Source organism: Lycorma delicatula, chromosome 12 (genome assembly GCF_047948215.1).
Source record: "Lycorma delicatula isolate Av1 chromosome 12, ASM4794821v1, whole genome shotgun sequence".
NCBI lineage: Eukaryota > Metazoa > Arthropoda > Insecta > Hemiptera > Fulgoridae > Lycorma > Lycorma delicatula.
In genome coordinates, this window is record NC_134466.1 from 14,723,795 (window position 1) to 14,747,140 (window position 23,346).

The 23,346-nt window shown below is 31.3% G+C and overlaps 1 long non-coding RNA gene across 1 annotated transcript in view; it reads left to right on the top strand.

Annotated features, from left to right (window-relative positions):
* Positions 1-22,562, top strand: part of LOC142333279 (uncharacterized) — a 770,509-nt gene extending 747,947 nt beyond the window's left edge. Inside the window, exon 3 of the long non-coding RNA XR_012758579.1 lies at positions 22,529-22,562. This is a non-coding gene — a long non-coding RNA (uncharacterized LOC142333279). The remainder of the gene's footprint in view (positions 1-22,528) is intronic.
* The last annotated feature ends 784 nt before the right edge of the window (positions 22,563-23,346 follow it).

Consider the following 23,346-nt stretch of genomic DNA (forward strand, 5'->3'; position numbering starts at 1 on the left):
TTTTTGTAAGCTTTTATTTTGTTTCCTGTATATTTAACATTTTTCAAAAAAGAGATATCAGATATGACAGCGACAAGTCAATCGAAAATTTTTGACACAAATATAGAAATTTATTTAACCAGCCTTATTTTCAGTGTATTATAATAGTACACTGTCCTTATTGTCATGAGTATTATTAGTTGTTGTTACAAATAATAATAATAATAAAAAATTGTCAACAATAGTAACTCGCAAAGTAATTTGTCATACGACAATGTACAGCGCTGTTATAACTTCCAATCCTCCTATGTTGGTACATTAACGGGCCGAACTGTCACCTGTACAAAAGCGACCCCTTACGTTCAACATATAGACTACCTGCTGTCCATTGTGTTATATTTTTATCTTTATTCCTTTGTAACTGTGTGTAAAAAATAAATGTGTACATATACCCTCATATGTACGCAAGTAGACGAACACATTTTGTATATATTTCCTTTTTATTGTATTTTTTTGTGAGTTTTTTTTATATAAATTACACTTACCTATATTTTTTGTATTTGTTAAGTTTTCATAATTTCTCTTTAAAAAAATACGTATTCTAGTCATACAGTAATAATGGTTGTATAGCGGTGATACTTTTAATTTCTGTTAATTATCCATTTTATCCATAATGCTCCGAATAATATTTCTACTCGTATTTACAAACAATAAGATAAAATTATTATTTTATTTATTTATTATACTTTGACTAAACTAAATATTTACAACCCAATCTTTCGAACAATGAACAGATCTCTATAATTGACTTGAAGGAAAAACATGCTTACAGCAATTGATTCCACTTACATTCCGTTTATTCTGGCTGGTATTCTGTAACAGCTGACAATGTTATGAATTTTTTGTTGCGGGTGAAAAAATTCCATGTTTGACCGGGACTCGAACCCAGAACCTCCGAATGAAAGGCAGAGGCACCACTACTGGACCGCCATGAAGATAGAATAAATAAACTCATAATTTAATTTTTTATTAAAATGTACTACTATTAGGGGGATAAAAAAACTAATATCCCAAATGCATATATTTTCTAGAGTGAAATAAAATACAATTTTTTTTATATAAAGAGTAAACTTTAATCTATAATATAGTTTCCACTTTGTCCAATAATCTTTTGACATCTTTTTGGCAACTCATGATTCCGCGCTAATAGAACTTCTGGTCCTTATCAGCAAAAACTGAACTAATTGCAATTTCAAGTCATCATAATTAGTGAAAGTTTTACTTTTCAAAGAGTTATGCAAACTTCGAAGTAAATGGTCATCTAATTTCTCAAGATCAATGCCATATGGAGGATGTGAGATCACTTCCCGACTGAACTCCAACAATTTTCCACGAGTTACCAAAAATGTGAGAGGCCTTACATCGTCTTGGTGGAACACAATTCCTTTGCGATGTGACAGCTCTGGCCGTCTTTGTTTGATCGCTTCTTCCAATTTAATTAATTGTTGACAATAAACATCTGAATTGATCGTTTGGTACCTTGGAAACATCATAAAATACACAATACCTATGTAATCCAGCCGAACCGACAGCATCATTTTTATTTTTTTTGTTGCGATAAAGCTTTTGCCGGTTCAGCATTCTTAAATCATTATCTTTTCGATCGACGTTATCAAATACGGTCTGTATTTCAATACCGATGATGATTTTTTTCAAAAAAAGGATAGATTTCATCGCGTTTGATATACTGTTCCGTTCCACGTCGAGCCGTCCGATGCTGCGATCTAGTGGGTGCTAGCGCTCACCGGCGAGTTAAACCGTACGATTATTCTACGTCAGAATTCCGCGCAGTGCGATCGTGTTTTCATTTCAGTCCAAGGGGTGTCATAGTTTCTTGATAATGTTAAAGTTCAATTATGACTAAAGTGTCATATATTCTTAAGTTCAATGTAACTATTGTAATTCAATCAGAATGTCAGGAGTGACAAGACATTAAATATAATTGTTCAAGAAGAACATAGCGTTGCTTCATTTCATCATCTACTTACTATCTCATTAGAAATACAGTCCACACTAGCTCTAAGTTCTACCAGATACATATTGCAAATACTGATTCGTGTTGTTTCTTTCAATAATATATTATTTTTCTTTCATTCATGTCGAACCGAAATATCGAACTTCTTAACGACCCCAAGATAAGCTCGATTATATCGATGTAATTTTCAATTGTTACGTGTAATACATTTAACCTCTCTGCAAACTGTCGCACAGTTATATAATGATCCGATTCAGTTTTGACTTCGATTTGTTTTCTTCAACTTCAGTAGGTCGGCCAGAACGTCGGTCTTCTTACAGTGAAGTCAGTAGAACGGAATTAGGTAGATTTCATAACAAAGCTACCAAGTGTAATGGGAACCATGATTCAACTTCCAAAAATTTTTGACGAATATCTTTGGGTTTCACATCCCCCAGACCCTAAACCCACCGTAAGTTCAAAAGTTTATATATACGTTTATACATTTTTTTTTTCTTTTTTCTTTTTTTTACTTTCTTGTGGACACATTAACTGCCGTAATTTTGCGCCAATCACTTTCAAATTAATACAAAAAATATAACGACCCAAAATCTCGGTCGGTTAATGGGAAAATCTGACCATGGGGGTGGAAACGGGGGAGCTTTTTCGAAAAATCAAAATATCCCTATAATTTTCTTATTAAATAAAATATCGAATTAGTTTAAAGTTGCTACTATTCTTTGAATAAGGGTCTAAAACTTATCTAAGTAAATCTTTTTAATATCACCAACCGTTGGCCCAGGAGGTGGAAAAATGGGGTTTCGAAGACAAAAGATACTTCCCTTAATAGGCGCAGTATCGAATCGGTTTAAAGTGGTCGTTAGTTCTCTAAATATTACCTAAAACTTTTGTCTGAAACAATTTTTGATATGACCAACCCTTACTGCAAGGGATGACCAAAATATTGCTGGAATGGTATGAAGATGGGGCTTTTTTCACATGCAACCGTTATCCTATTGAGTAAATTTGAAGTTTTTCTTAACATTAAGGTGAAATCTTTTTTATCCCCTACTTAGCACCGGTTAAATCTACCTACGCCTTCCGGCGTGCCGAAAGCGATTTTTTTTTAAAGGGATTTGAATTAGAGAGGTATCTTTGTTTTTGTTTTTCATAATTAAGTGCTTAAAATTTTCTCTAACAAAATATAATTTTTATTAATTAATTATTAGAGAATTGCTGATAATTTTTTTCTGCAATGTTTTAAAATTGTGAAAGTTTTAAAAACACTAGATTATTATTTCATTTAATATGATTTACTTAATTTATTATAATATTTAAATATGTTATTAAAACATTAAATATAATCATATAGAACATAGACGTTAGAATCTTTTTTCTTTTTTAAATTTTCTAAAGCATTTTACCAAATAAATGTTATTTATTCTCATTTAGCCTCTGGATAAGGTTATAATAATAAATAATAATAATAATATTATTATTATTATTATTCAGCATATTAATTTGTCACTCTTCAAAAAAGATTAATTACGTTGAAATCCGGAGGGAACTTTTGTGGTGGGTTTTTGGTAAGGTTGCTTACATACTGTGTTATGTTAGGTTAATAAAAATGAAGTTTTTTCTTTTTTTTAATCTAAGAGGTGTTAATGGGATGGTTTAAGAAGAAAGAAACTGATAAAGAAAAAGAGGCGATAATAAAAATTCTTACCAATCTTTATAACCTACTTTTATCCCCTTCTCTCATCATCTGTAGCATTTTTTTTACTTCTCTTTTGAGTTATTTTCGTATCCTTTAGTGTCTTTTATTTTTTTTTATCCTCAAGCGGTAGAAAAAGAATTGTTTACAAAAAATAAATAAGAAAACCTAGCTAGAGTATTAATAATGTAATATTGTCACACCAGAGGTAATCCTATTGGATTATTTTTGTTTTCATTTTATATAATACTGTTAACGTTTTATGTTTGTGTATATTATATTCGTGTATATAAGTGTTTGAAAAACAGATACAGAAATTATTAATTTTAACAAAGTTATAAACTCTTAAGAGGTTTATTCTGACCGAACTTATTTACCAACTGTTCTTTCGGTTAGCAAATTTTATGCATGACCAACGATGTACAAAAATAAATTAAAAGTTTCAAAGAATAATTTTATTTTTTCTAAAAGTTTTCTAAAACGAAAATATGATATATGTACATTTTATAATTTAAACATTAAGAAAACAATTTTTTTTTGAGCTAGAAGCTGCCCTCGTTTAATTGTTTTTGAAGTCCATTACAATAAATCTGATGTGGATACAGACTTCCTTGTACGTCTATTAAATTACATATACACAAATTTTTAAAATGAAAAGTACGTAAAATTTTATTTCATTAATAACTTCTGATTTTTTTATTGTTATTGAATTTTTTATTGTAAAACGTTTTGTTATTATCAGAGATTAATAATAATTAATAAATCAATATAAAAATATAAACATAAAAAAGAAAGGAAATGAAGACGGATTCGAACCGATGTTCCTTCTCCGTGTAAGATCAAAATATTTCATTAATTAAACTTTTATTTTGCTATAACTCTGGAACCAATGAAAATAAGTACCACTTATGTTATATCGTTTAAAGCTCTCAATGAGGGCTTATTATTGCAATTATGAAAAAGTTAAAAATCCAAAATATTTTTGATTTTGGGTGTTTTTTTGGTTCTTTGGTCCAGTCGATTGCAATCAAAAGGGAGATGCATAACTAGATGTTACAACAGTCCTAAATCCAAAATTTCAACGGCTAATCATTTTTCAGTTATGCGAGATACATATGTACATACAGACGTCACGCTGAAACTAGCCTAAATGGATTCAGGGCTGGTCAAAATGGATATTTCTGTTAAAATCTGAAAACCGAAATTTTTCGTGATCACAATACTATCTTTACTTCGTAAAGGAAGTAAAAATAGATACTGCCCTCATTTAGTTTTTTTTGAATTCCAATACAATATACAAAAATTATCGTGACAAATATTTCATACAAATCGATCCAAACAGTCTAGGGGTAGCAAATAGTATACAGTCTAACAAACAAACCCCTCGGGTTGGTCTAGTGGTGAACTCGTCATCGCAAATTAGCCGATTTCGAAGTCGAGAGTAGTATAGTTCAAATCCTACTTAAGTCTGTTACTGCTAAACGGATTTGAATACTAGATCGTGGATTCCAATGTGCTTTGGTGGATGGGTTTCAATTAACCACAAATCTCAGAAATGTTAAACCTGAGACTGTACAAGACTAAATACACTTCATTTAAATTCTTACGTATCATCTTCATTCATCCTCTGAAGTATTTATTACCTTACGGTGGTTCCAGAGGTTAAACATAAAAGAGAGAGAGAGAGGTTAATAAACAATGTGTCCTACAAAGAAACAGAAAAAATTTCAAACATGTTCTACTAGTGAAAATAATGAAATAGGTTCATATAAACATAAATCTGGAAACGCTTTTTTTCGAGTTATGGCTAGCGAAAGATTTCACCTCTTCTAATAAAAAGAAGCCCTATTGTAATTTTTCACCAGATTAAAGAGTAAAGCTGATGGTTTCTTATGTAATTTGAGCTGTGAAATAGGATAAAACAGAACTGTAACTCCAGTAGTTTTTAAGATATTCGACGTAAAACGCAAGATTAGATGTTGAAAAACATGGTTTATTTAGGTTTGTAGTACAAATAGCTTTGTTAGAAAATAAAATATAAAAAAAAAATATTTTAGCTTTGTATATTCTACAATTAACATAGGTAAAACGAAATAATTCCGTAAAAAAACTAAATTGAAATGTTACTTTATAAATATTTTAGAAGATTTTATTGTATAGGTTGGCAATTGTCGACCGTAATTTTTTACCAGTAATTTTTGTATATGGATTGTGTAATGGAAATTCTAAAGCTACTCCACGTGAATATCAGAAATTATTTTCTAGAAGACGGATTCCAAATACGAAAACCTTTTCTTCGGTGTATAAGCATTTACGAACGAAAGGGTTATTTGCAACGCGTTCGTTTTCTGTTGAACACCAAGTAAATCCTAGTTTTAGATGAACAACGTGTGATTAGCATATTCAGCGTAGCCCAGCTACTAGTACAAGGCCAATTTCATGTCACATTTTTTTGTAAAAAGACAAAGTGTGGCGCATCTTACGGAAAGTAAATCTTTATCCTTTCCGCCTGCAGAAGGTTCAAAATTTGCAAACCAAAAAATTATCTACAGCGGTTAAACATGTGTCATCGACTTCTAGATAACGCTGATAAGGTAAATTCAATTTTATTTATTGATGAAGCCACTTTTATGAAAAACGAAGTCTTCGTTTCAAAAATTAGTCATTAATAGAGCGAAGATTATCCACATGCGGAAACTAGTTCCCAACACAGATCACACATTACTGTTCGATGTGGCATTAATTTTGACAAAATTCTGACCGTTTGCTTTCAATGAAAACTTTACGGGAGATGCATACGTTTATTTCTTTAAAAATAAGTTGTCGACTCTTTTAGAGGATTTACCGTTACAAACTAGATTGTAAATAATTTTCCAGAACAATGCTACAACGTCAGATTTTTCTTTATTAGCTAGAAATAACTTGACTGTTAATTTCTTAAACAGGATTGACGCGGTGGGCCAATCGATTGGCCACCAAGAACATCTCAGTACCACTAAATTACATATGGGATCATATGAAAACGATAATATACCGATAAAAAGTTAATACCAAAGAAGAGTTACTCATTAAAATACGAAATACTATTGAATTTATACGAAACGATCCTGAGATGATCGAAAATAGTTTACGTCGGGCAGAATGCTGTGTACATTGTGAAAGAGGGAATTTCGAACAATTACTGTAACTGAGGTTCGTTATACTGTTACAAATTACAATTTCAGATATTTTATTTTTACTTCCTTGTACGAAGTAAAGGAAGTATTGTGATCGCGAAAAATTTCGATTAACAGATATCGACGGAAATATCCATTTTGGCCATCCCTGAATCCGTTTTGACTAGTTTCGGCGTGACGTCTGTACGTACGTATGTATCTCGCCTAACTCAAAAACGATTAGCCGTAGGATGTTGAAATTTTTGATTTAGAACTGTTGTAACATCTAGTTGTATACCGCCCTTTTTGATTGCAATCGACTGAACCAAAAGTGTCCAAAAATCCAAAAGAAAATTACATTTTGGACTTTTTCTTAACTGTAGTATTAAGCTATCATTGAGAGTTTTTCAAAGATATATCATAAGTGGTCCTTATTTTCATTGGTTCCAGAGTTACAGCCAAATAAGATTTTAAATAATGAGATATTTGGCTCTTACTAGGAGAAGGCACATCGGTTGAAATCCGACATAATCTCCTGTATTATTATTTATTTTTTTAATTTAAATATATTTATTTATTAATAATTGTTAGCCTCTCATTGTAAGAAAATTTACGATGAATAATAATCAACAACAACAAAAAAAAATATATGAAAAAATTTCATTAATGAAATAAAATTTTATATACTTTTCATTTTACAGAAATGTGTATATGTATGTAATTTAATAGGTGTACAAGAAAGTCATGTGGTTTCCACTTCAGATGTTTTAAATTGGTGTGGCTATTTAAAAAAGGCATTTAACAAAAATCGAAAAATTACTTATATTTAAATTCTTTTTTATAAATTTTGTAAGTAGTAGAAATAATTTTAATTGCATTTAGTTCATTTATAATAATAATAACAGAAATAATAACAATAATATTAAAAATGAAATAAAGATTAAGGTAAAAATGTTGCAGTACATAAATCATACAATAGGATTTAAGTTGTAATTCATATTTATGTCAAAAGCCGAGAATCAAACTTCGGACTTCGGTATATCACTGATATCTCTACCGAACAACAAAATAAACAAGTTGTTTTAAATTAAAAAAGGATTACAAAATAGAAAGAATTCTGTAAAACGATTTCAAAAAAAAAGTAATAATCGAAATATTTTTAAATACAATTTTTTTTTATTCATAAAAGATTTTTAGAAAACCTTTTAATTTAATTCAGCGATAAATTTAATAGCACTACGAATGTCAAGAAGCTTTAAATCATGAGAGTAACATTTTTCCCCCTTTCTGGATTACTGGCGATCCCTTTATTTATAGTAAACTTTTGCTGGATACAGGATATGAATGAAAAAGGCAACCTATTGCGAGAAGTCACTTAATTACTTGGCGTCCGGTTTGTCTTTGATGCTTGTTTACCTCTTTAACTTTGACGTTACTTTTTAATGGATGTTTATACCTTTTGATGTAATACCACAAACGGTTTTTTTTTTTCTAATTACTTTAGCTTAATGTATAGTTAATTAAAATTTGTATAGGATATAAAACATTTCAAAAATAATCTTTTTGGGTGCCATCAATAGAATATTATTTTATATTTTGTTTTATACTTCAACCGTGAATAAACAATATTATAATTAGTATTCTTTTAAATATAATAAATCATACTCTATGCACATTTTACACAATATTATCGTATTATCCCGTTAAGGAAATTACGGTTTATGTATTGTTTTAATAAAAGCTTTATAAATTTACTGAAAGGTATTTCTTTTGCCAGTAAAGTTACTTTTATTTATAATCGATCCCGATTAATCGAAATAATAAGTAAATTTGATTACAATAAACAAATGATATGCAAATAGAGGTTTCCATTGAAACCTCTCAAGAATTATAAATGAATACGTGTGTACGCATATGTACAGAGTGAGCAACATAAAACCCATAATCAAACCGCTACCCGACACTATTTATGAATAGATCGAATGACGTCATGTTTTGCAAACGTCAGATTGTTGTTTACGGCTGTTTACGTGATTTGTTGATTGTGTGCTCAAAACACATTTTTTCTCGTGTTATACAATTTTCTGTAATAGTACGACCGCTACAGGTCTTTGCAATGGAAGCAGGATTCGGAAAAGCCAACAGCAGTAACTTACCTAAAATCGATGTGCTTATACTGGTAATGTCTTTAGCATCAAATAGTGATTTCTGTTCATCGGTATTCCGAAATATATAAACTTTTATGTAAGTACAAAACTGTATACATTGCCGTATATTAGTTTGTCGTAATATTAAGTATTTATTATTTCACATTACGGTCTGCTATATAAGTATTGTTGGTCAAAATCCTTTATATGCCCGCTTATTAGGCGTTCGTTTAATAGCCCGTCGACCAATAATTAGTAAGTCAGTTAGTTCTTAGATAGCGCCACTGAAACGCTGTATTGAAATAAAATTAAATAAATAAAATTATAATTATAATCTAACCAAACTTAACCGACACTCGCTCTCAAGAGAAGAAAAAGGTAACTCATAATTAGATAATTATAATATTGACCAAATTTAATTTAATTCTTCAAGAGTATCGTATGGTGATGATGCTGTAAGCTACGTGCAGGTAAAGCGTGATCACAAAATATGTACGGTCAAATGTAAAATATGCCCGGAAGATAAAGTTCGTGCAAAATTGTATACAAGTTTGTTAAATAAAGATGTACACAGTTTTAATGGTAGTACTTTCATACTGAGGCAATTTATTTTAGACTAAGTAATTTTCGAAACACCATTAAACAACTGATTGTTTTGTAAGACGTGAAGTCATACGAGTGGCCATGACAGTTTGGAGCGTTTTAGCGGAAAAATTTTAATTGGTTTTTAAAAATGCAAAGTGTCGTAAATGATAGTTTATATTTTAATAAAACAGATCGTGAGGCATAATATAAACCGTAAGATGAGGTAGATAATTCTTATTTGAAATTTCCAAAATTTTTCAGTTTTATTTTAATTGTGTAAAATTCCGTTTGTTTTATTCTTCATAGGAAGGAAATTCTTTACTAAAATGCACATTAAATGCGCAAATAAAAAAAAAACAACAAATTACTCATAAGAAAGGCGTGTTTAATTTTTCTTTAATTTATTATTTTTTAACTGCATTTTACGCAATTTCAACAATTTATCTTTTGATTATAAAGCCGTACAGATAAATATTTCAACTTAACAGTAGGATACGCTACTATGCTCTAAATCTGATTAAAATATATTGATTCTGCTACTTGCATTGAAACAGGTTTTACTTTTCCATTCGTGTGTAATCCCACAAAAACAGACAGAAATCTAGATAATGAGAACAGATATAAATAAAAAAAGCCATTGAAGCAAAAAGCCCTTTTGTATTTTGTTGTTTTTTTTTTTAATACAACAGAAAGATAAAATAAAAATAAAACATTTATCAATTCATCAATATAACATTTACCATTTTATCAATTATTTATAGACGCAACTTTAATTACATGTTTACAGATTACGTAAGATAGCGATCGCTACAAAAAAAAAAATAAATAAATAAATAACGTTCGATTTCTTAAAATCGTAGTACCTATAAGACTTTTTTCATTAAATAATTTATATCTTGTTAACAGTGTATCAGTATAACCGATATTATAACCCGACTACGTTCCCTAGGAGGAATGATATTGAATTTAACTGTTTGTTTCTTTCTTTAGATTCACAGATCCAACCAATTACTACCAACGTTTGGTTAGTAACAGGTTTTTGCTCTGGTTGTAACATAAGCTATCTTAAATTATCTTATCTACACTGGGACAAATTTAAAAATTAGACTATATTAAAATTTCGGTACTTTTCAAGAAAATGCTGAAAATGCCGCAGCCGATCTGTAGTTTGTCATTTGTGGTTGCAGTTAGTTGTTAGATGGCGCCGAAAGGAGAAAATAGATACAGGGTTATCATAAAAGAATGGTGCGGTTTCAGTAATTCATAGGAAGATTGTTGGGAAATTTCTAGATATTATATTGGTATCCCTGAAAGCCTCCAACCCAAAAGTTTGTTTATCACGTTGTAACCACAACACCAGTTCTTGTATTGTTGTTGCGGTGAGTTTAGTGAGTTACTATGTTCTCGGATATTGACAAAGCAAATTGCGTTTTATTATTGGCCGAATTAAAATCCGTAATTTTAGTTCAACGTGCGTTTCGACGTGAATTCGGAAGAGATCCGCCACACAAAAATAACATAACACGTCGGTTCAAACGATTCGAAGAAACCGGATCGGTTAAGAAACAGAAATCAACCGGCAGACCGATTGTACCAGACGAAACGGTTGAACTAATTAGACGATCGGCAATTAGAAGTCCTGGGAAGTCCATCCCCCGTCGAAGCGTCGAATTAGGTATTCCAAAATCAACAGTTCACAAAGTTTTACGTAAAAAACTGAAATTACACGTTTATAAAATCCAGATACTGCAGGAATTGAAACCAGATGATGGTGTAAAACGTTACGATTTCGCTGTTGAAATGTCGGACAGAATAAGTGAAAACGAATCGTTTTTAGACGATATAATTTTTACAGACAAAGCTACATTCCATGCGAATGGATGTGTTAACAGACACAATTCACGAATATGGGGCTCTGAAAACCCACACGCAATTATTGAGAAACAACGCGATTCGCCTAAAGTTAATGTTTGGTGTGGTGCGATGAAAAATCGTGTAATAAGGCCTTTCTTCTTCGCTGAAAAAACAATTAATGGAGTTGTGTATCTCGACATGTTAACCGATTATTGCTTTCCTCAGCCGGATGAACTTGAAAACATTCATCGACTTCATTTCCAACAAGATGTAGCACTTCAATGCATCGGTCACGGACGCTTTGAATGAAAAATTTGGAGATCGGTGGATAGGCCGGCAAGGACCCGTACTTTGGCCTCCAAGGAGTCCAGACCTGAGACCTTGCGATTATTTTCTTGTGGGGGGTGCATCAAAAGCATTGTTTATACACAAAAAATTCGCGACCTAAACCGCTTAAAAATCAGGATTAATGAAGCAATGACAACCATTGACGAAGAAATGTTAACTAATGTTTGGAGAGAAGTTGAGTATCGTTTGGACATTTGTCGAGCGACTAAGAGCGCACATATTGAAACTTATTAATTATGTAAAAAAATGTTTGACGACAAATTTGAAAAATAAAAAACATAAACTGTAAGTAATTCTGTTTTAATTTAAACCATGTTCAAAACCGCACCATTCTTTTATGATAACCCTGTATATTAAAATTATAATCTTACTTTTTTTTGCACCGTTAGATGTTGCTCCGGAGGATGAGATATGAATGATTTGTAGCGTGTGAAAATTCCATACTTGACCGGGATTCGAAGGGACCTCCGGATGAAAGGCCGAGACCCTAATACTACGGAGGCCGGCTATAAATATAATCTAACCAAAATTAACTTTGGTTAACTTTGATTATTGAAACTTGTTTTTTGTTACAGCAAAACAGACGAAAAATAGACAGAAAATCATATTATTCTGTATGTAATAAACATTATTCTTAATACAGAAAAATAAAAAATGTATAAAATACATGAAAAGATAAATGGTAACAGAATAACAAACCTTAGTAAAAATAATTGTTCGAAATTCCTTGCTTCACAATGTACACAGCACTGTCCCGACGGAAAAGATTTTCTGTGGCTTTCATTATCACCTCAGGATCGTTTCGTATAAATTCAATAATATTTTGTATTTTAATGAGTAACTTTTCTTTAGTGTTAACCCTTTGTTGGTATACTATCGTTTTCATATAGCCCCAAATTAAGTAATGTAGTGACGATAAGTCAGGTAATCCAGTTTAAGAGACTTGCAGTCAAGTGATTTCTTTCTACTAAAGAAAATGTGACATTGCACCATCGTGTTAGAAAATTATTTGCAGTCTAGTTTCTAAAGGTATATCCTTCAAAAAACACCGGCAAATTATATTTCAAGAAATGAACGCTTGCATCTCCCGTAAGGTTTACACTGAAAACAAATGATCCCAGAATCTTGTTATAAATAATTCCACACCAAACACTAATGTAAAATTTATTAGAAATAAGTTTTGTTAGTACCATGAGGATTATTTCACTCCATCAATTACTACTGTTTTTAGAATTAAAGACTCCGTTTCTCGTAAAAGTGGTTTTATCTGTAAATAAAATTGAATTTACCTCATCAGCGTTGTCTAGAAAGAAGCCAATCACAGAAGTTTAACCGCTTGGGGTAATCTGTTGGCCGCCAATTTTGAACCTTCTGCAGGTGGAAATGATAAAGACTTTCTTTTCGTGAAGTTTTTGGCAAACCAGTGCGATATGAAATTTGCCTCGTACTAGTGCCTGGGCTACGATCAGTATGCTGAATCTTACGATTTTCATCATTAACACGATGATTTACTACAAACCCGATGGGGAGGTCCAGTCGAACGAGCATGTGATGTTCGACTGCCCTGCTCTTGGGGGGGGGGGGGGGGGGCAGAGACCGGACCACCCTTAAACTTAGAGGTCAGGGGGAAACAGGTGAGGGGATTGGGACACGTAAGCGGCTGGTGAATAGCACCCTGCTTAATCCGCTCACGCTGATAGGTAGCTCACTAGGAGCTTTTAGGTAACGAGTTCGCTACACTGTTTTAGAGGCACAGTAGCCGTATCTTGGCACTGACATTTGGTCTACGCTCTAGGGTGACCGAAAGGGGTGGTAGTGGGAGAAATGCCAGTTGGCGTTCAACAGGAAACGAACCCGATGGAAATGATTCTTTCGTTCGTAATTGCTGAATCATCGAAGAAATAGTTCGTATTTGGAATCCGTCTTCCAGGAAAATCTCTCCTGATATTCACGTCGAACAGTTTTAGCCTTTCCTTTACAAAATCCATAAAAGAAAATTACATCGGCATATTCCTCGTTAGAAAATTGAAACGGCATTTTTACACTACGATATCTTAACGCTATACTTCTTTTATCTGTATGATAATTGTTTTTTACGATGAGTCGGAGGAACCCCATTTTAAGCAGAGGGACCCGCAATTAAGCATTACCACAGCCCCGGAAGGTGCATTTGAACTCAGGGGATCCAGAGTCCCCGTGCATCATCTATCCACGCAAGTGCGGACAAACGACGGCTCCGCAAGAGGCTGTCCATCACCCCTTCGCTTTCCGGTCTTGTTCTTCAGCCTCAGTAGAGTATTTTTTTTTTGATAATTCTACGCGTCCTGTACGATCCTTGTTTGTGTATGATTCCAGCTAAATTATAGTTTTATAAATTTTTCATTCCTTTTAATATTATTCTCAGTAATTAGCGTTGGTTTTAAAAAGAGTGGTTATCAGATAACAGAAAGAATTGTAGGATTTTTGTATTTTTTTTTTAATTTGTTTTATTTCAATAAAAACGTATTTTTAAAAGTCTTTTTTTCACTTTTTGTTAGGAATATTTATATTTATTTTCTCAGAATTAAATTCTCCACAAGTTTTGTTGTTAAATCTTCCACATTTATTCGTCATTTAACAAAGCTACGACCTAAAAAAAACTATTTTTTCAACTCCGAATTTTGTGTTTTGCATGGGATAATTTAAAAACTAATGAAGTTATAGTTGTGGAACTTATTTTATCCTATTTTCCTGTTCAAATTAGATAAGAAACGAACCCCCAACCTTTAATTTGGATTCCAAAAATTATAATAGGGTTTCATTTTACTAGAAGAGCTGAAATCCGGGTGAAATGTTTCGCTTTCCGTTACTCAAATACAAAATGTTTCAAGACCTTTTTTTTTTATGAGCTTTTTCCATTATTTTCACCAGTAGAACATGTCCTGAAAGTTTATCCTTTTCTTTATGAGACATTCTGTATAAATGAAAAATGTGCTCAACAAAAGGAAGCAGGAATGCATCGCGGTTAGTATATATGCGTTAATTTAATGGACATACGTGGAATTTATCAATCAGTTTAAGTAGCACAACGTTTCTAAGAAAAAAAAACAAAACATACCCCTATCGTATTTAAATGTCTTTATATTTTATTATTTTAATACGTATTATATTTTCATTTAGTTATTCTTTAGACATGAAACTACACAGGACACAAACAACAAATAATACACTTAAAAAATTTAATCATTAATAAAGAATATACTTTATAATATGACTAATTGTTTTTTTAATTAAATATCCGTGAATCAGTGTAATGATATTTGAAATTGCTATATCGCTGTAGTCTACTGATAGATAAATTTGATCAATTAGCTAATGGACAAGATACTAAGTCTATAACTTAATATGTAAACCGCATTTGAACTCATTTTACAATTTAACAACGCGATCGGAATGATCCCTATTTATCTTCCAGCGTGGATTACGATTAACCGATCACCTTTAATCGGCACATTCGCTCCTGCACCGCTATCATCCGACCACGATTTTGTAGTCAAATAGGATGTTAAAATGTACAATTTGTCTAAATAAACAATCTTTTCAGCAATCATTTTTCTTAAATATTTCATCCTCTTTCACCGGATGTCTTCTTTCTGAATCCAATATTTTCTACTATCAGTTTTACACCACAAGCCCTAACTCTTTCAGGGTAGCTGCTAGTGTAATTCTAGAACCTTCAAATTAAATATTATTTTGAATTTCATCGCGTAATTTATTTAATATAGGCAATTCATTATTTTCTGCGTGAAACGCGTTAACTGTTTAGCTTATACAATGTCAGATTCACTAACCGGTTTTGAACGTTGTTTATACTTTTTTGGTTTGCTGAATGAGCACGAGTGTGATTTAGATTTTAAAAGATCCTGATTTTCATTTCGAAGTTTTTGAATTTGCGATTTTGAAATCCTACAAGCTGCAGCTTCAGCGGTTCTTACTTCAAATTTTTGAATACGTATGAAATGTTTGTCATCTTATAATTTTGCTAACTTTATAAGTCCTTTCTTCATAAAATCGTGTACAATATCAACTATTTCACATACTTGATTCACACGTGATTGAACACGTGTTTTATTTTCTTTATCGATGATGCGTACAATGTATATCTTAAATTTGTTCGGGTCTTCCGTACACCCTCCACTAAAAATACTCCCACCCTCCTCCAACTAACCGTCCACCATACGCCAATCACCGTAAGGTTTAGGGGATGAATGAGGATGATATGTATGAATGCAAATGATGTGTAGTCTTGTACAGTCTTAGTTCGACCGTTCCTGAGATGTGTAGTTAATTGAAACCCGACCACCAAAGAACGTCAGTATCCAGGATCTAGTATTCAAATCCGTATAAACCTTTACTAGGATTTGAACCTTAGAACTCTCGACTTTCAGCTGATTTGCGATGACGAGTTAACCGCTAGACCAGCCCGGTGCAGAATATGCAATACTTAAATGTTATAAAATGATTTAAATTAAATATAATTCAAAAGAAATACTTCGGTAACTTTTATTTGTATAAATCGGTCATCTATTTTATCATTCGGAGAGATGTAATAATATCAGTAAAATAATATATAAATTTATTATATATTAAATATTATTATATATTAAATTGCACACACATGTCTGTGTATTTATACAGCGGTGAAAAAATATGTTTTAACTTGCATTCATGAACGTATTTGCAAAATCAAGTTTCAATACATTTCTTTTTTTTAGTATACATTCTCTCATTATTATATTCTATTTAAATAACGATTACTTATTTCTTTTGAATGGAAATTTCCATAAAATTGATTTTTCAACCACGAATATTTCAATTAGACTTTTTTTTTATTGTATTCAGATTTAAATAAAATATCTAATATAGGTTTATTTTATATTACAGCGTTGTTAAAAGAGAAATTCTCTGAGGGGGAAAACTCTTTTATAAAAATAGCAACTGAATTTAACATCTTACTAAACGATTCCCAATATTCTCCCTCTGCAAGAAATGTCTCTTAACCTTATAACCAGGTTTTTCTTCTCCCTAGGGATATTTTTCATATAAATTGGATGTATATAAAGGATAAAAACAAAAAGATAAAAACTTGTTATTTGTCGATGTCTGTCATTAAATTATGTTGTATACGGGAAATTTATTTTGCTGCATTTTATTTATTATTATATTTTTCCAAAATTTTCTATAAACCATCTACGTTTTGGAATTTAAACAACTATTATGTATTTTCATACGAGTAAGTAAAAACCACATACACATGCGCGCGCGCGCACACACACACACACCTTTGTATATGAATCAAAGTATGCTTGTATATGCACCAATCTTCGCTTAAAATAAATACTGCTTAACCGATCTTAATGACACTTTTAGCATTGTATTGATCGAGTGTAAAGAACAGTAAAGCTTAAAATAATGTTGTACTTACAGCATTATTTATACTTATATAACTACTATATTACTTTTTTTTTTTTAGAAAGTTACACACATAAAAAACTAAGATAGATACATAAATAGAAAATACTATGAATTTTATTTTGGTATTTAATTAATAAAAATATACCAGTAGTTTAAATAAAAAATTATTCGGTTTCATGATTTCCATAACTATATTGGTTTTAACTGAACTATGAATCATAAACTTTACAGGAAATGACTACGTCATTCTCAGGAATAGTAATTATTCGAGTTCAAGCTAATTAGGGTAAGCGAGATGAATGAAGTAATTTCCCGTTCATTTACATTCTTCTCATTTACCTATTATAATATTGCATCAGTATGCCCGACGGAATGAAATTTAGATTATATTCGGTATTAATAAATGAGACTTGAATTGTTTCCATCAGTTAAATGTATAATGAATATCATTACTCTTATAGAAATTTAATCTGATATGGTGTCTGTTATACCTCATACGATTTACATGTATCACAGCCGTAACAAAGACCGAGATACACATTGTAAAATCTAATTTTTATTGGAGATGAATGAAATATAAAGCAGATTTGAACGTAACGGGAGAACAAAATGTACAAAGCTACAGGTACTGCCATTTTATTGTTTTATTTTCCTACTATTAAAATTCCAGAGCTCGTTGACTCACGCCCTCATTTATGTCAGTTACCATTGTGATGGAGTTCTGTACGCCTGCTTTATCAATGCATCTGAAACGATATACAGTAATTAAATATTTAACAGCGGGAAAGTAAAAATTAGTGACACTCGTTGCCATCTAGAAGTCGTATTTATGGTAATAAAATTGTTATCGAAGTGACCATTTAAACTTCGTGCATCAGAAACCGGCAAAGCGAATATCAAGGATGACCTCGCAGGGTTGACTATTAATTTTGTGTTATATAGATTTAAAACACTTAAAGAAACCGACTTAAAGAGATTAGACGTCCTGAGATTTTCAGTTAATTCCTCAATTAAAGAGGGTTATATTTAGCAGTATTCAATTCACCATACATGAACTGAAAGACGTAGTCAGATCGTGGATCGAGGAAAGACAGCCAAATTTTTTATTGATGAAATGAAATAACTTGTTCACCGGAAAGAAACGGGTAGATAGTTAATATAAATAGTTTAAATATATAAATGGTGACTACGTGAAAAAATAAATGTACATTTTTGTAGCAAATAAAATGTAATTTTGTGTTGTTTTTGATTTATACTTTTCAGCTGAAAGTTTTGAGCGACTGTGCGTTACATTTCAGCCTTCCCTCGTAGTTTATAGGTAAAAAGAGGCGTTCTACTACCTGTTAATAGATAATAATTAAATTGGTTAAAAAAGTAATATTAATTATTCTCAGCGGAACAGAGTAGCTCAATTTTAATAGTATGTCTATGTAAATGTAAATTTACAAGGTATTTAATATATATATTACATGTTCCCGTTTATTGTAGTTTAAAATGTAAAATGAAATGCAGTTTATATTCGGAAATAAATACTCTCTTTAACGCATAAATTAAGTTTTTAACATTGTGAATTCGTATACAGGTTTCATAAAATTTTAATCTGCTAATGCACTATGCATTCCTGTACATAAACCACGAAAGCTTTACACCGAATTTTAGTAAATTCTTTAAAACATAAAGCACCCATTTTATACATCATGTTTTGTCGGTTTTCTAGTGTAATTTATTTCTTAAAAAAAAAAAACTATTTACAAAAAACAGAAACAAGATATACTTCCTCTCACTGATCAAAATATAAATTAACTTACCACCTATAAACTTTCCTTAACACTATTCAATATCTAAAATACTTCAAAATAAGATTAATTTTTAACCTTATAATACAATCGTCGCTTTATATTTTATTTACTGTTGACTTTGAAGTTTAATTATGTGCATCACGGAATTCCTTAGAACTTCGTCAGTAAGAGGCGACGATGGCAACGAACTACGTTTATACTTAGGAAACATGACCTAACCTAACAGTGAAATGAAAATTGGGAAAAAAATAAAAAAATAAGCGGGAAAACATTATATTTCAGTTCAATTAGATTAGTAATAAAGAATACTTTCAAAAATACAACGAATTTTGTTAGACAACGTTTTTTCAATTTGATGAACCGCGGGACTCGAATATTCATTTTTTTAATGTACCTTTACGAATCGCGCCACTAGATAGGCGTAGTTTGTAGTACTAGGTAGCGTACAAAAACTTGATAATGTACTTGAAATAATAAAATTTAAAAGAAAATAAACTACAGATTTTTTTTAATAGTAAATGCTGTTATGTAAATGAAAGTACTGAAAAAGAAACAATTTTTTAATTACTATCATTTATTTAAAAAAAATAATAAAAAACTTTTAGTTTATACTAGTTTTATTTATTTTTTTTTTTGTCTTCAGTCATTTGACTGGTTTTATGCAGCTCTCCAAGATTGCCTAACTAGTGCCAGTCGTTTCATTTCGGTATACATACCCCCTACATCCTTTATCCCTAACAATTTGTTTTACATATTACAAACGTTGCCTACCTACACAATTTTTCCCTTCTACCTGTCCTTCCAATATTAAAGCGACTATTCCAGGATGCCTTAGTATGTGGCCTATAAGTCTGTCTCTTCTTTTAACTACATTTTTCCAAATGCTTCTTTCTTCATATATTTGCCGCAACACCGTGTTTCAAAAGCTTCTAATCTTTTCTTCTCGGAAACTCTGTCAAAGAATCTGACAAACTCTGACTCGGAACTCTGACAAAGATCGTTTTATTACGGCTAAAGAAACTCTGCAGCAAACTATCATCGTAGAAGAAGAAAGGTTCACTTATTAAATATTATTAAAAAGTACAAATCCATCTTGCCAGCATTTAATTTTGAGTTCTCAAGATCTTTCAGTTCTTAGACCGTAGTCAGGAGATTAAAATATATTATAAGATAAAGTTAAAAAGTGAAAATATTAAGCAGTCGTGACTGATTGCTAGTTAATAGTACACCGATTGAAATTTGCAGTGTAATTTAATGGAATAAAATAAAATCGAACGGAACCATGTTGCACGAATAATATTTTATTTCAATTATTATCTTTTTATATCTATATTTATGGCGTATTTAAACAATTTATCTTTAAAAACTTTTGCTCATTAATTACAATACTTTGTTTACTGTAAATGTGATATTTTTCTAAATTAGATGGATTATAATAATTATATAATATGTTTAAAATTTTCATAAAAGTATTTGGGTTGGATGTATGACATTTATCTAATATATGTTTAACGAAGTTAGAATTTTCTGATTTATTGTTTTTTATATTATCCATGTGTTCTTTTGCACGTATAGAAGAAAATTTACGATTGGTCACACCATTATATATCATATTACAATCTTCACCCCCCAAACTATGTATATATATATATATACGGGTATATGAAAATTAGCATCATTATTATATGTTATCTTATTCTAATTATTATTAATATATTTGATTTATTTATTATCTGTATTTATATGCAGGTGTTACGTTAATTCTTTTATACAGATTTCAATTCCTAAACTAAATGGAATGTATACATTTTTTATATATATTTTTTTCCTTTTTAGGTGTATTTATTTTATTGTATAATTTATTTATAGTATTAATATTATAACCATTAGCGATAGCAATATTTTTAATTACTACTACTTCTTTGTTTAAAGAAACTTTATCGTTTTTGAGATAATGTATGCCTCTATATAAAAAGTGCATTAAAATCTGAGAAATTAATTCCTAACAAGGATAACATTGAAGAAAATATATACATCATAAGATATACTAGAAATGATATATATCAAGAAAAATAAACGGTGTCAACAATAGAACGAACATAGACGGATTAAGCAATATATATGTTAAAATTAAATTTTAAAAGTCATATTTATATTGTAAATTTAGTTTTAAGGAAAATAATGTTTAATGTTTGTAATGTTTGAGAAAAGTTTGTGCACTGTAAAGGTTTCAGTACACAGGAAATAGCAATCAAGTTATATAAAGAGATACATATAATTATCTAAAGATAAGATGAGTCGTGTACGAGTAGGGGGATCGATTACAACAAGGGTGAAGTGAAGATAAAATATCGTTATCTAGGACGGGTAGACCAGTTAATTCCTCAGTATTTAAGAGAATTTTGTATAATGTGTGTATGAATGTGTATTGTCACCTGAGGAAGCTCAGAGGATTCTAAGTGCCAGCGGTGGGATGTGTTCAAACAAGATATCGGGTTAAGTCGGCTTTCTTCGGAAGATACAGCTCCATACGTGTTGATAGGAAGAGCGGAACGGGACAAGGTAGTACACCTAGCGACAAGTATCCTGAAAACTAAAGCGAGAGATGCTAGAGAACGGGATACAGCCTGATTTAGGACCCGGATCGGTAAGAGGAGTGAAGATCACCTGGAAAGGAATCAGAGTTCTGTACAAAAGACCTGAGACTCAGGCAAAGAAAGTGACTTGAAGGTGAAGGGGCGAAGGACAGCCCCCTGTGGAACCGTCGTGCGTCTGCATTTGTGCGGATGGGCGACGGTGATGAAGCACAGGGACTCTGAACTCTAAAGACACCTCCTGGGCCCGCGCAATGCTGAAACTGCAGGGCCGACCCCGGAGGAGGAGAAACGGTGAGATAGGAGTTTTTTTCGGTATGGTGCGGGTACATATACGCTCTTAATAACATCTAGCTCAACCCGTCTGAGTCCGACACTCCCCCATTTATGGGGGGTGCGTAAATGCATTTCTCAGATTCATCTATAACAAAAGAAGAAGAAAAATAGAGAATTATAAGTGAAACGTTGTGTATTTAATTTACAAGTTTGTATAGTTGATTGGTTAACCAAGAAATTAATAAAGATAATATTTTTAAGTAAAGTATGTCTTGTTATTATATATATATATATATATATATATATATATATATATATATATAGCGTATGATACTCCCGGTAACACAAGGACTCCAACGCGGGTCATACATCTAAATCGGTTTCAGCCGTTGAGCTTCTATCGTGGAACATACATACATCCTAAATACATTACATTCTTTTTTGAGTAATCGGGTAAATGAATAAAATTTTAATTTTTCCAAGACTTTATTGGCGATTTCCATTCTTTGCACCCTTCCGGATAACATAATTTTTTTTACCCGGGTAATTCAATCTATATATAATATATTATACAGACTAATAATTCACTTTTTTCTGTTTTATTTCTAGATAGACCAGTTGCATCGCAAGTATCAGAAGGCAGGGAGTAGCCACGTTTATATACAAGATGTGTTGACACCAGGTAATAATTGTTTATTATAACCAATTTAGTTAAGTACATTTATGCAACTTAATACAATTTTTATTATTTAAATATTATATTTTTTGTTAGTGTGCGCTCGAATTTAAATAATTAAACGAGCACAGATGGCTGAGATTGGGTATGGAGTATCACAAAGAGTATGAGGAAGAAGAACGTCAGCGATTAAAATTGTAAACGAAAAAACATGAAACATCCATTAAAATGTTTTTTTCTTAAAATCTAACATTAGATGTTTATTTCGGTTGTTATATAATCATATTATATTCTGAGAGTAAATAATAAAAAAGAATTTACATAAAGTTAAAAAATAATAATAAATACGCCAACGTACGAGGGTCGTTTAATAATTACAGAGACAAATTACAACAAAAATTATCTTTTATTCAATGAAAATCAAACTAAATTTACTTCAAAAAATAATTTAAGGCTACATTTAAGCGTTGATCTTATCTTTCTGTGAGTTTTCTTATTAAAGAAATAAAGAGTTGTATACCTGGGTGTCGGAGCCACTCGATGAATGTTGTTCAACTCCTGCTGAACTTACGTGTCACGTAAAAACTCTTTGACAGGTCCCGAACGAAGAAAAATCTGTGGCAACAACTCCCGAACGTCTTTTATATTGCTTCCCGTGTCTTTTGAAGTTTATCATGCAGAAGAATTACGCCTTTAGAAAGGTAACCAGGACGTTTATTTTTATTGCAGGATTCATTTTATTTTTTATTGT